This window comes from Pinus tabuliformis, chromosome 4_2 (genome assembly GCF_031772625.1).
Source record: "Pinus tabuliformis cultivar Carrire ecotype Pingquan chromosome 4_2, CPIR1, whole genome shotgun sequence".
Lineage (NCBI taxonomy): Eukaryota > Viridiplantae > Streptophyta > Pinopsida > Pinales > Pinaceae > Pinus > Pinus tabuliformis.
In genome coordinates this window covers 432,815,589-432,831,214 of record NC_142304.1, presented here as the reverse complement: position 1 = coordinate 432,831,214, position 15,626 = coordinate 432,815,589, and the positions used below count along the sequence as shown (strand labels likewise).

Genomic DNA, 15,626 nt, shown 5'->3' with positions numbered 1-15,626 from the left:
GTCTCGACATACTTCCTCTGGTTTAACCAGAACTTCCTCTTTCCCGATCTCTTTTAATTTCCATGCCCAAAATATAGTTTGTAGCACCAAGATCTTTCCTGTCAAATTTGGAGGATAATTGGGTCTTCAAATCCTGGATAATTTCTTTGGAATTTCCAACCAGAAACATATCATCCACATACAAGACCAGATAAATAACATGGCCACCAATTAATTTAAATACACATAGTGATCTTCTTTGCTTCTGGTGAAGCCAAGTCCCTGTATAAATGTATCAAATTTTTGATACCACATCCTTGGTGACTGTTTTAAGCCATACAGAGACTTCTTTAACTTGCATACCATTTCTTTCTTACCCTTCATCGTAAAACCTTCAGGTTGCTTCATGTAGATCTCCTCTTCTAGATCCTTGTGAAGAAATGTTGTCTAAATATCCATCTATTCTACCTCAAAATCAAAAGCAGCAGCAATAGATAAAAGTAATCTAATAGAAGCTACCTTGGCAATAGGAGAAAAAATATCACCAAAATCAATTCCCGACACCTAGGAATAACCTTTTGCTACCAACCAAGATTTGTATTTCTCCACCGTTCCTTCTTCATTTGTCTTCTTCTTGAACACCTATTTGCTTCCAATGGATTTCCTTCCAGCTGGAAACTCCACCAGATCCCAAGCCTCATTTTTGTGCAAAGATGCCATTTAACACATATTTCATTAAAATTGGAAACATTTTATTACAAGGGCATCACTAAAATTGAGCTTTTTTGGTTATTTTAAAATTCCATATCCACTCTTTAATTCCAAATTTAATGAGATATGTGTTATTTCATCAACCATGCCCTCTTTCCATAGTTTTCCATCCTCTAAATCTACTGCTTCCTTCACAGTTCTGGGATCATCATCAGTAATAGATAAAGAAAAATTTGAATAGAAAGCAAATGGACTATACCTTTCTGGTTGCCTTCTTTCTCGAACTAATCTTATCACACTCGGAGATTCTGGCTCTTCATCTTTTGATTCCTCCTCCGCTGTAGAGTCTGATTCTTCCTCCTTTAGGTCCAACTCTATCTTCTCAGGTTCCTTTGGTTGGACTTCATGTTTAATAACATCTTTCACCTCTCTTAATACCACATCTGGGTTGTACACAACCTTCCTTGTTACTGGGTTTCAAATCTTATAACCCTTTAAACCATCCTTATACCCAATAAAGATTCACTTTTCAGATTTACTATCCAACTTGGTTCATTTCTCCTTTGGAACATGTACATATGCATCACATCCAAATACCATTAGATGTGAAAGAGAGGGTTTCTTACCAGTCCATACCTCTTGTGGAGTATTATCCTCCAATGCTGATGAAGGTGATCTATTGACCAGGTAACATGATGTCTCCCTCTACCAAGAATTCTTGTCCTAACCTGGCACCAACGAGCATGCTTCTTGCCCTTTCCATCAACGTCTTGTTCATTATTTCTGCAACTCCACTTTGCTGAGGTGCATATGGAGTAGTCTTCTAACGTGCTATACCACACTTCTTACAGAATTCTTGAAATTCATTCTGCAAAACTCTCCACCGTTACCAGTCCTCAGCACCTTTATCTTCTTCTCTGTCTGGTTTTCCACCAGAGCCTTAAATTATTTAAACATGTCAAAGGCTATAGATTCTTCTTAAGGAAATATATCCATGTATTCCTTGAGAATTCATATAATGATACATAGTACACAAACTTACCCAGTGATGGAACCTTCATAGGTCCAAACACATCACTGTGCACAAGCTCTAATATCTGTTTCGCCCTCTTACCACCAGAGGGGAAACTCACCCGATTCTGCTTCCCATATACACAATTTTCACAGAAATCAAAATCCAAAGAGCTATTACTCATATCTTCTACCATACCTTTACCATGAAGTATTCGAAGACCATTCTCTCCAATATGTCCAAGCCTTTGATGCCACAACATGGTCTTCTCTCCAGAGACCACTAGATTTTTTGTTCCACTTTCAGGTACCATAGAACTGTTGCACCCATCAACAATAGTGATAACTCGCATCTTGTACAGAGTCCCAATCCAAACTCCCCACATCAATACCAGTGCTCCCTGAACCATCTTGCAGGTATCCTTCTCAAAGAGTGTTTTTACACCTGCATCATCTAGCTTTCTTACAAAAATTAGATTTCTGGCCAATGTAGGAATATGTAGTACACCCACAAATGCTCTAGCCCTTCCACCTTGCAACTTCAACTTTACTTTTCCACAACCAATGATTCTAGCCTTCCTATCATCCCCTAAGAAGACTTCACCACCATCGTATTTCTCATACTCGCAGAACCACTCTCTACAGGGAGTGAAGTGAAAGGATGCACCTGAGTTAATCAACCATGCCTCATGATCTACGTGGGTACTTGAACAATCGAAGTACACATCCCCACTTTCATCTGAGGTGGTTTTTGCCTCTACAGAAAGAGCATCATCAGATCCCTTTCCTTTGTCAAGAGCTTCAGATTTACAGTCCCTTTTGTAGTGCCCTTCCTTTCCGCATTTCCAGGACACCACCTTTACAGGTTTTCTTGGAGATTTAGATCTCCCTCTAGATTTAGATCTCCCACTCGATGACTTATTTTTGTTTCTGTTATGGGACCGTCCTCATATAGGGAAGGCATCACCATTCAGGCCCTCCATATTTTTCCGTCTCATATCCTTCGTCAGCAAGGATGAGACTATTTCATCAAACTACAAGGCAGTTTCATTGCTACCTATTGCAATAATCAGACTATCCCATGAATCTAGTAGAGAACATAACAAACTAATGCACTTATCTTCATCTGAAATTTTGATATCAACAGACGGTAATTGCCTTACCACAATACTAAATGCATTCAGATTCTTTGTCACCGAGTCTCCATCTTTCATCCTCAGGTTATACAGTTATTTTCGTGGGAAGAGTTTATTCACCAAAGACTTAGATTGGTACAAAGTCCCTAACTTGTCCACAAAGCCTTCATTGTAGCTTCCCCTGATACATTTAACAATACTAAATCTGAGACACACAATCGTATTGTGCTCTTTGCCTTTCAATCCAACTTTTTCCATTCTTCATTAGGCACTCCCCTTGGTTTAGTACACGGATCTACTGTGATCCACTAATCTTTATCCACCAACAGATCCTCCATCTTGAGTTTCCACAACTCAAAACTCTGACCATTAAATCTCTCGATCTCTATCTTTCCACTGCTCATCGTCTTCTTTCACCAGCAAAATCGATCCCATAGATCTCCCACTAAACGTGGTCTATCACAAGCTCGAGAGAAACCCCTCAATGACAAAGGCGTCCCCTTGAAGCCAAAACCGCTCTGATACCAAATGTAGGTTTTAAACCCGTACAAAAATTCCCTGTATACGAATTCTAAAACACAGAAAATAAACAATGCGAGAGCATAACACATAAAAGACATATAAACAGAGATTTTCTGCTGGATCCCAAAACCGAGACTACCAGCTTGACTTTTCATTATGTTCCTTTCAATGTTACAATACATATTTATACATGCCGAAGCATCCAATACCATGGACCTAAATCCATCTCATCCAAAACCATGGACTGAAAACCATCGCATCCAAAACCATGTCCGAAAATCATGCACAAAACCATAGGTAGGACCGTGCAACTTAATATAGGGTCCAAAAAAAAATTTCTCGGGGTGCTGCCCTGGACCCCGTAGAGGGGGGCTACCTGCCCCCCGACAAGGGGGTTTTGCCATGCCCCCGCTGCGCAATCAGTGCAACAAGGGGGGGTTCTGCCTCCCCTTTAACCCCTTGGTTCACTATGTGGGCTAGTCATGGAAAGAATAACACAACCCAACATCCATCCTACTCACTAGGAATGGAAAATGAAATATCTCCTGATAATCCTCCATCCTAAAGGAAGTAATTCTTGATCCCTTTGACACTGCTCAATATCATTGTCTCAGGATCAGTGTGTGAGACAATCTAGTGGATCACATCTGCATATGGAAACATGGGAAACTTGGATGAAACCTTGTACAGTCTTGACTTATGGATGTTCAAATAGACATGTCAATCCTCCAGATTCTCCTCAAAGCTACCTGAGAAGATGATGTTGATGTCTTGCCATGTCATTTTGATGTCTGTCTCGATGAAAAAGTGTGTGTCTGTGTACACGAGAAAACTCATTGACCCCTATTCAACCACGTCCATAGTACTACTTTCAACTGTGTATTTTGATCTATCTCTCTTGGATGTCGTGATAAATATACGACCAAGAAGCTCCTCAAAACCTATGGTACCTGGAGATAGAGAAGACACTCATGGCAAGATAATGTCAGCTAAAACATCAAACAACTTCGAGAATCATTCAGGAAATAGACTGGTGATTGTTGAGTAAGATTATGCAACACTCACTTTAGGAAGCTCGGAGCTTGTCAGGTGGATTTGTGCATTGTTCAATCCTAGCTACCAGTGAGGCTGACTATTGGTGTTATGAAACCAACTCACAAAATAGAAGAAAAGATAGGTCAATGACATCAAAATCAACCTCTTTGAGGGGAAAACCTCCTTTACATTACACAAATGAATAATTCTTGGATGATAAAAATGACAAGACCTCCTTTCTATATATAGTAGTCTAATAGGTCACAATATAATGAAAGACAACATAAAAATCATATTCTAAGGGCACAACAATAAAAATAGTGGGCTTCTAAGGGGCAGAATAATAATAATATGGGGACAACATGGGCACAACAATAGCATAAGGGGGTTGCAATAATAAAAATAAGGGGCTACAGCAGTAGTATAGGGACCTAACATGCCCCTATCCTTGAAAAAAGTTTTTTCCTCAATGATTGAGTAGTTCTGGATGATTCTGTATAAAATTCTCATCCTCCCATGTGGAACCTTCAGCAGGTAAGTTCTTCCACTTAATGAGATACTCTGAAATTGGTCAATTTCATAGTTGTTGATTTGCTATTTCCGTGATTGCTTCAGATTCTAATATGATTTTTCCTTCATCTTCAAGTTCTAGAAGTATTGTTTGAACTAGGGTCTTGTCACCTATAACCTCCTTTAAGCATGACACATGAAAAACTAGGTGCACTCATGAAGATGTAGGAAGCTCCAATTTGTATGCCATAGTACCAATATTTTGTAACACCTTGTACAAACCATAATACTTTGGTGATAATTTATTATCATTCTTAGCTTGGTTGAGGGAAATTTGTTTTTATGGTTGTAGTCATAGAAATATCCAGTCACTTACATCAAAAATTCTTTCACTTTGATGTTGATCTACACGTTGATTCATTCTATTATGCACCAAAGTGAGCGTATCCTTTAAGAGTTGGAGAACTTTTGGTTGATGTTCGATGTGATCCACTACATGACCCTTAGAATTTTATCTTAAATATGATGTGACTAACAGTGGATGATATCCATAAAGTGTCATAAATCGGCTCATTTTTTTGCAATATGGAAGGAAGTGTTACACCCCCTTTCAGCCAGGGGAAACCACCTGAACCATTGTGTGTGTTTATTAGATACAAAGAAACAAAGATATCCTTCCAAAAGTTTGTTCACTATCTCATTTTCCCCATCATATAGGGGATGATAAGATGAGCTATGAGCTAACTGAGTACCCAAACAAGGAAATAATTTTGTCCAAAAAATTCCAATGAAAATGGGATCTCTCTCGCTTACAATAATATTTGTGTTTCCAAGTAGATTTTGAATTGTTTCCATAAATGTTGTAGCAATAGTAATGGCTTTAAATGGATTATATAATGCACAAAAGTGTGCATACTTGGTAAGTCTATCAACTACCACCATGATGACACTCTTTCCTTCATACTTGGGTAAACCTATGATAAAGGTTGTAACAGACCCGAGGTCTTAATTGTCTCAACTTTATTTTGTTGGAAAACGAAACATTCCGTCACAAACTTTTGAATACAGATTTAAGGCCATCCCAAAATAATTATTTCTTAACCTTGTGGTAAGTTTTTAAAAATATCGGGTGCCCTCCTAAGTGAGAGGTGTGCACTTCTAGAAGAATCTTTGTTTGAATTGGGAATTCTTACATAGGTATAAGCAATTTTTGTACCATAACGAATCATTTTTCCAGCTAAATGTATTAGAAGTATTGGGATCTTACTGCAACTTTGGAATATGTTCCTACACTTTTTCATCATTCTTCCATTCATCCCTTGCCTCGTTTATCCAATTTGGTTGGATAATATAAATGGCACAAAACAATGCTTCCACATACACATCCTTTCTTGAGAGTGCATATGCAATAACTTTTTGCTTCCCTTTTTTGTAGACTATTTCAGAGTCATAACCCAACATCATTGTGACCCATTTTTGTTGCTCTTCTAAAGATAATATTTGTTCTAAAAATTATTTAATTCTAACAAGATCCATTTTCACCTTGAAGTGTCTTCCCATTAGGTACGGTCGCCATTTATTAAGTGCATGTAGTATTGCCAACATTTTCTTCTCGTAAATAACTTTGTGTAAACACTTTCCTTTGATTGGATGACTTTCGAAAGCAATGGGTCTTCCTTCTTGTATTAAAACATCACAAATTCTATTTCCTGAGGCATCACATTCCTCAATAAAGGTTTTTGTGAAATTTGGCGTAGCTAAGACCGGTGCTTGGCACATTGCCTCTTTAAAATGTTCAAAGGCCTTCATTGCTTCTAGAGTCCAAGAAAATGCATCTTTCTTCCATAATTCTTAAAAAACTATTCTCCCATAATTCTTAAAAAACTTGCGATAATACCTTGTCAACCCTTGTAGATGATTTATGGATGTGGGGATTTTCCATTCCTTAATGGATTTAATTTTTCTAGGGTCTACCTTAACACCTTCATGAGATACAATATGACCCAAATATTCCACCTCTTATACACAAAAAAAATATGGATCCTTTTGCATATAACTATTTCTCCTCCAATAGTTTGAGCACCCTGTCAACATGTTGAGCATGATCCTTCCAAGACATACTATAGATTATTATATGATAAAAAAATACTAATGTAAATTTTCTAAGGAAGGGTTTGAAAATGGAATTCATCAAACCTTGAAATGTAGAAGGTGCATTGGTAAGGCCAAAAGGCATCACAAAAAATTCACAATAACCCTCATGAGTTCTAAATGATGTTTTCGGAATGTCTTCAACCTTCATTCTGATTTGATGATATCTTGAATGAAGGTCCAACTTGGTGAAGTAAATTGCTCGATGTAATTTATCCAATAATTCATCAATGATAGGAATAGAAAATTTATCTTTAATAGTGAGCTTGTTGAGTTCCCTATAATACAGACACATCCATCATGATCCATCCTTCTTGTGCACCAACAGTACTAGAGTAGAGAAATAAATTTAACTAGGTTGAATTATACCAGGCTCTAACATTTCTGCAACCACACATTCAATTTCACTCTTTTGGGAATATCGATATCTGTAAGGCTTGATGTTTGGAGGAACACTTACTGGAATCAAATGAATATCATGATCATGATCATGAATAGGTGGTAGGCCTTTGGGAGTGTCAAATATCTTGGAATGATTGTCCAAAACTTTTTAGAGATCTGGAGAAATATACGATTTTGATGTGGGAACCTCTAATGAACATAATTGTGCAATTATGCCTCGTTGTTATTTATTTATAATATTTTTCATGTTTTTAGATATTATTATCTTTCACAATTTCCCTACGATATCCCTTAGTTCAAATTCCTTACCCTCCCAAAAAAGCTTCAAGAAAAGTTGAAAATTAAAAGCTATCATACCCAAAAATTGTAGCCATTGGACACCTAGTACAACATCGACACCACCCATTGAAATGGAAAGCATTTAACTATTCAATACATATTCTCCAACATATAGATTTACTTTTTGTATTCAAACTTTTATGATCCATAATGAATTAAACAAAGTCATTTGGTAGAAATCACATGAGATAATTTTTTGGCTGACATGTTTCGAACCAACAAGTGTGGTTCAAGCTTTATATTATGGTACTTTCAAGAGAAATTTATGGTTCCTCCATTTGCAATGATCACTTGACACTATGGTGCTAGATATAGGAAGCAATTCAATTCCTTGGCTATCTTACAATGAATAAAATTATGGGTACTACCCGAATCAATGAACACTATTACCTTTTTCTTCTTGATATGTCCTTCTATCTTGAGGGTTTGAGTAGTGGTAATTCCTGCCAACGCATTACAATATATGGTCAAATTCATTTCTTCTTTCTTTAGGTTTGGTTCCTAGTGTATATCCTCTTCTTTTGACGTTTCTTGTTCCTTTTCTTCCTCCTCTATACAATCTATGTAAAATAATTTCTTCTCAACGCACTTATGACCTTTAGTGTATTTGCTATCACAACTGTAACAAATCCCTTTTGCTCTTTTTCTTCCAATTGTTTTGGTGTCAACCTTGTAGGTTGTGGAACGCTAGGGGCAACAAAACTTACATCTTTATAGTTGTGAGTGGTAGGCTTCCTTATTGCCATAATTTTTCTTTCAAATTTTTGATGGCTTGTAGGGGCCTAACCGAGGTTTAGAGGTGATTTAGCCAAACAAATCCCGATCCTATTGGCCGTTTCGGCAATAGCCCATGGAGTGTGGATTGAGGTCTCACCGGAAGTAGTATGGAAGGGTGCTAGAACCAGGTTTTCACACCCTAGAGATGTTCGATGATTTTCGGTGGTTCGCGGTTTGACCCTGCGTGCACATCGCTACGCGCACCTATCAGTACTTCGCAATGAGTGATGCTATCTTCACGCAGACCTACTTGGGGCTCGATCCACATTAGTACCCAATCCTTTATTATTAACCCAATATTAGTTTATCACTTAGCTTATATGCAAGTGTTTAGTTATACTTAACAGCGTTCACCATTCATACCAGTGCGTGCGATGAATAAAACAATATAATTGCAAAAGGTATCAACCATATAATAACTCAAAACATATACACAAGATTTGGAATCAAAATTCTCTTTATTATTCTTCTTCCTCGGTTACAGACTTGACTCTGCCCTATGCACTCAGCTGCAGGGGTCCACGCACTCAGCTGCGGACTCTATTAGGCCTTTGCGCACTCAGCTGTGGACTCTATTAGGCCTTTGTGCACTCAGTTGCATAGCCTCTTCCTACTACTACGACCCAAAGCACTTAGACCTTTACTCTATGCTCACTATCTTCTCAACTCCATTCATTTCTCTATCTTTTTCTAATTATGTTTACAACTTAGAGCATCGCTCTATTTATACAATCCCATGGTCCACAGACCATGGGTAGGCCGACACTACATTCAAAACTTAGGCTGGATAGCCCTATGACTCCAACATACAATTTTCACTCTGCGCCGGAAATTCGTGGAGTCTTTTCAATAGTAATACTAAAAACTTAGGCTTTGAGCCCCGAAACATGTTGTGGGATGATTCCATGCCCAACAGGCCCCCGACACAAACATCATGACTCGCCCTCGAGTCACTCTGTCGGCGTGGTGATCTTGGCATGGAGTCCCTCCACCTGGTCGTGAACGGCCTAAATGTCGACATCGCACTGAGCTACTGCCTGCTGAACCTGCTGCATCCGTTCTTCTAAGATCTCCGTGTCTGAATTGGGTCCTTACACCTATACCAGCATTTGTTGTGTATGTTTAAAGTCCCACGCCCTTGTCCAGCTCCTCAGGTTGCAATGACTGTGCTTTGGCCAGTTAGTCAGATAGTCGTCCCACCTGTGTAGGGCTTCAAGTCACTGTCGTTTACTTTGCCTGGGAAGGGTTCTCCATTTAGTTTGACTAGATGGACCATGCCTCTCTCTATGACCTCCTCAACCACGTATGGTCCCAGCCAGTGCATTCTAAATTTTCCTGGAAATTTTTCAAACTTACTGTCATACAGCAGCACTAAGTCGTTTACCTTGAAGGTGTGTAACTTGATATTGCAGTCGTGCTAGGCTTTTTCATGATGATTTTGTACCTGCTGATGAAATCCAGCCAAAAACCATTCCTCCTTGAGTTCTTCCAATTGTGTGAGCCTTTCCTCCAAAGCATCGCAGTCCGTCATCCTTGTGAGCGCTATTATTCGTAGACTAGGTACAATGTATTCCATCGTCATGACAACTTCCATGCCATAAAATAATTGGAAATGTGTTTGTCCCATCAATTTCTTGCACGTTGTCCTATAAGCCCATAGTACAAATGGTATGCGCATGTCCCAATCGTTTTGCTACGCATTGCACACTTTGGTCAGCGCAGCCTCTAGTATTTTGTTGAATGCCTCTACTGTCCCATTAGCTTGTGGGCGGTACGGTGTACCTTTCTGATGATACACTTAGAACTCTTTTGTGAGCACAATGATGGTTTCATTTAGGAAATTTGTTCCACGATCACTCACTAAGATTTTCGGATAGCCAAATCGGGTCAATACATTTTCGAACAAAATCTTCACAGCCATAATGGTCGTGCAGTCTTTGACCAGCTACGCTTCCACCCATTGTGTCAGGTACTCTGTCGCGATGATGATGTAGTGCATGCCCATATTTCCCTGAGGTTTGATCTGTCGCACAATGTCGATTTCCCATTTTTCAAACGACTGCAGTGTCATTTGTGGATTTAACAACATCTTGTCCCTCTACGAGGGTTTTCCAGTCCTTTGACATATATCGCAGGCCTTTCAGTGTGCTTTCAAATCCAAGTGTAGGGTTGGACACCATAACCATGTGCGAAGAATCTTCTGAGCGGTAAATCGTCATCCATAGTGTCCTCCTGCAGCACCCCCACGTGCTTCCATGAGAATCTGACCTCATTCAAATTCAAGTATGTATCTTCACAATATCTCAACATTTCCCATTTTGTATAGGTGCCCTGCAATGATAGAAAAGTTCACTGTGCACGCCACCAATTCCTTTTTATATTGGACTGAGTATTCCTTCGGTGTAGTCCCTATTGTCAAGAAATGGATTATATCTTCAAAGTGTCCATCTGCGATGCGCACTGCAACGAGTTGTGCATTAGGTAGTCCCTCCTCCAAATTCGTGGGTTCCTCTCCTGTCTGAATTCGTGACAAGTGGTCTCAAAATCATATTCTTGGAACAGTAAGAGCTATCTTCACATGTGCCCCCCAACATAGGCTTATTGACCAAGTATTTAAACGCAGAATGGTCGGTATACATCTTGAAATGTCCTCTGAGTAAATAGTGGCGATATTTTTGGAGTGCATACAACATCGCTAACCCCTCGTGCTCAGTGGTGGAATAGTTCTTTTATGCTTTCGACAATCTCTGACTTGCAAGCACGATCAGGGGATCCACGCCCTCCACGCTCTCCTGTGTGAGTATTGCTCCCAGTGCAATACACTAGGCATCAACATGTACATGAAATTCCACATCCCATTTTGGGAAGACCAAGATTGGAGCAGAGGCTACTTTCCCCTTTAGTACATCCAAACTCTTCATGCAATCATCATTCCAGTAATATGTAACATCCTTTTTCAATAGATTTTCCATCGGCACTATTATTTGGGCATAATTTTTGATTAACTTTCTATATTATCCGGTGTGTCCGAAGAGCGCGTAGTTGTTTAACACTTTGCGGTGCTTCCAAATTTAGAAAAATGACAATCTTTGTAGGGTCCATCATCAATCCTTGTTTGCAGACCACATGTCCTAGCAGGTTTCCAAAGGGAATGAGGAATGTGCACTTCTTAAGGTTCAGCACAATCTGGTGTCGGAGGCAAGTATCCAGCATCAAGCGTAAGCTTGCTACATGGTGCTTAACTAATCCAAAGACAGTCCAATCATCTAGATAAACCTCCAAGAACTTGTGGATGTATTCTTTAAATGCAAGCACAACGATGCGCAAAAATATGGCAGGCACGTTCTTCAATCCAAATGGCATAATGGTGTATTGGAAGTAGCCCCATTCTATTGCGAAGGTTGTTTTGCTCCTATCTTTTGGCACGATCTTGAACTAATGGTACCCTGAGAACCCATCCATGAATGAGTATGCTTCCTGACTGCCAAAATTCTTTAGTACTTCATCTGTGAACGGTGTTGGGAATGGATCATGTATATCGGCGTTGTTCAGCTTCCTAAGGTCCACGCAAATTCTTATTTCACCTTTTTACTTTTTCTCCTTTACTACCATAGGACTCACCCAGTCGGACTCTTCCATTGGCTCAATAATTCCGGTTGTGAGTATTTTTTCTAATTCTTTTTGGACCTTCTCCTTATATTTCGGATTCAAGCAGTAAGGCCGCTGCTTAACCGGCTTCATGTCGGGTTCCAGGGTGATGTTCATCATCCCTAAGTCACCAATGATCCCTTTTAAGTCCGTAATTTTGGTCGGGAACAAGTCTTGGTATTCGCGGAGTAACTCAACGACCTTATCCACCATGGCATCATCCCAATAGTCCCCAAGCGTTGCATACTTTGGCTCCGCCTCCGTTCCAATGTTTACCTACTTTGTTTTTAGCGGTGCGGTGATGTCGGGGTCCTCAATCGATGGTCCGTGAACCTTGTGACAACCTTTCATTTCTGGAATGTTAATATTTCATGGGTCCTCATCATCCTCCTCAACAGTTACATTATAACACTCGATCGCGCAGCTCAGTTGTGTCGCCGATTCTGGCTAAAGTACCTCCATTGGCTCCTGGGGTATTTTGAAAATAGCTTCTTTTACTGCCTGTAGCGCATCGTCAACAATATCCCACCAATGATCTTCAAACATGAAACTTAACAAAAATCCTTTGCACAAGATATCCCATTCGCTCGTACCATGGCGAAGCTCCGTCTTAGTATACCAATTCATCGGTATGACATCTAGGGTATGATAGAATAAATGTACCCATTCAGGTTGTGGCTCTTCCTCGTAGACCTAGGTCCATTTCGCGAGGTGTGTACGTGGACCATCCCGTTTGTCATACTTGTCTACTAGTCACATCTGTGGTTTCCCAAATTGTAGGCACATCATCCTTCTGCATCCGCGCCAGTCCTCAAAACTTCCCTGATCTGTACTCCACCACCTTGTGGGTGTTGCACACAGTGCCCATTTCAGAGCATCGAACTACTGTTTTTCTGGCACTGCACTTTCAAACTTTTCCAGGAATTCATCCATCGTTGTCAACCCATCGCACCTAAGAAGATCCCTTACCTTTATTTTCATGTAGCGTAGTGATCTAACCATCATGTTGCAATTAAGCATTTTTACTTCGTGCAGCCGACTCTGCCATCGCTCTATCTCTTCATCTGAATCCGAAGTGCAAGATCTTTCATGCTCCCACAAAATCCTACCATCTGCAGTTGGGTTCACCCATTAATATTGTCATGTAGTTATCTTGTAGATGCAATCGATATTGTCATCACTATCATTGTCGCACACCGGTTCAGTGTATCGCGCTCCTTTGACCGAATCTAGTGGTACTACTATGCATAGTGACTTTCTCTCGAAAACCATTTTGCGCTTCTTGAGATTTATGACTTCATTCATATCGGTGGCCCAGTCTATTCCTAGTAGTGTGGGATAGGGATTGTTGTCATCGACAATCTCTATCACTTCAAAACCGCCAACGCGCTCACACCTTCAATATCCACCATTACGCTTTGCAATCTCCCCATGGGGAGGATCTTCTGTTGGTTACCATTCACAATTGAATAGGAGACCATTGTAGTGTGGGTTTGCCCATGCGTTCCCATGTTTGTTTCAGCAGTACATTCACGTCTGATCTGAGATCCAATATTACTTGATCCATTTCATACTCGCTGAATTTCGTAGTCAACCTCATTTCCTTTCCTGTGCGCAATGAATGGTTTCCAAGTTTTTGGATGACACGCAGTTCTCTTAACCCTGCACACCTGATGATAATTTCCTGTAGTCCTTTTACCACCTTACTGTCATACAACAGTTTCATGCATGTCTCCAGAAAGGTAGTGAGCATTGAAGGATCCATCCCGGGCTCTAGTTGATCCTTACTACCTGAATTGGAGGCCTCTGTGAAGCCCTTCTTAGCTTCCGTGAATGTCTCCTTTGCGTGTTCTAAATCAAATTCAGGTTCCTTTGTAGGAGCCTTGTGAACCCATGCACTTTCCTCTGGTGGCTTCCCTTTATCATCTCCAGTGGTGATACCACTCCTAACCACTATGTTTACATTCGGGTCTTCTTCGTGCGGCTCAGACCTCATCATTTGTAAATTCTAAGTCAGAGGAGGCTGGAGTACCCCTTTTTCGCAAAGCCTTACTATCAATATAGGGCAGTGTTCTGCACCATGATCAAACTGAGTACTATACAAACATGATGTCCTCATTGGATTTGTACAATCACGGGCATAGTGTCCTAGTCCTCTGCAATTGTACTAAATTAGTTGTCTGCGACCCCTTCCTGGTCCCATTACTCCTCGGCGTTGTCCCCGCCCTTGAAATCCAACATGTGCCATTCTTGCATTTGGGTCTAGGGCTTGTGTTTCGGTTTGTACCCTGTAGGCATGAATCTGATCCATCATTAGTTTGTAGCTTCTGCAGGTGCGTTCATCATTGCCTACCGACCTGCAAAAATTACAAAACAATTGTTGGGACGTCTTTGTATACTTCTGCAATATATGAAAATTATCTATAGAGTGTTTTCCTCCTATCTGATAGATCACGCACCATAGTACAGGCATCGCGCTTGGTCCTACTTGTGCCTTAGGTCTTAATGGCATTGACCCTCCTCTCGCCAAGTAATTTGCGAATACTGGACAATGGTCCTTGTCATGCCCCTGGCCTTTGCATTTTATGCACCATACCTCCTCATGTGCCTCTGTGCGAGGTGTCATGTCCTGTTTCAAACTCTACATTTCCAGGCACAAATTTTATAATTGCACGTGGATTTGTTGGACTCCCAGACCAGGATCTTGTATAGGGGTCTCATGCAATCTCATTGCCATCTCCAAGGTTTCGGCCTAGGTGGAAAGATTTTGTTGTGACAACGTCATCCTTAAATGCGGTGTTAATGACGTTACAAACTAGGCATAGTGTTGTCCATCCGTCAAAGTCATGTTGGCTTCGCGAATCGTACTCTTCAGCCTTTGGTCTAGATCCCAGGGGGTCTCGCCCAGGAGCATCGGGATCTCCTTAAACCAGATAATTGATTGTGTCTCTAACTCTGGTCGGCTAAATTCCCTGTTCAGCATGACCTGGATTTCTATAATTCCTACGTTTGGATGGTCATTCAAATGCTTAATTTACCATGTTAATGCGCGATCCAGCAATGCGCTTACCAGCGTAGCATTCTTTATATTGTCATCCACGAATCCTTGTGTTACCCATACTGCCCTTACCATGAACCAGAATTGGTCCAGATCTTCATTCGCTACTCCTCTAAATACCGACAGTTTGATCACACTCACCATAATGAACTGTGGTTGTGGCGGAGGTGGGCTGGGTGGAGATGAAGGTGAAGAGGGTGAGATGGGTGGCGGTGTAGGTGGAGGTGGTAAGCGCGGAATTCCCTACCTTATCAGACTGACTACACTTCTCAGAGAAACTTTCGCGAGCTCTTCCTCGCTTTCCCGTGAGGGTGAAATTAAGGGACTAGTTTCTAGCTCTTCACTAC

The 15,626-nt window shown here is 40.5% G+C and overlaps 1 pseudogene; it reads right to left on the bottom strand.

The window, feature by feature from the left end:
- The window catches only part of LOC149169816 (uncharacterized), an 82,075-nt pseudogene extending 66,652 nt beyond the window's left edge, over nucleotides 1–15,423 (bottom strand).
- Nucleotides 15,424–15,626: the final 203 nt, after the last annotated feature.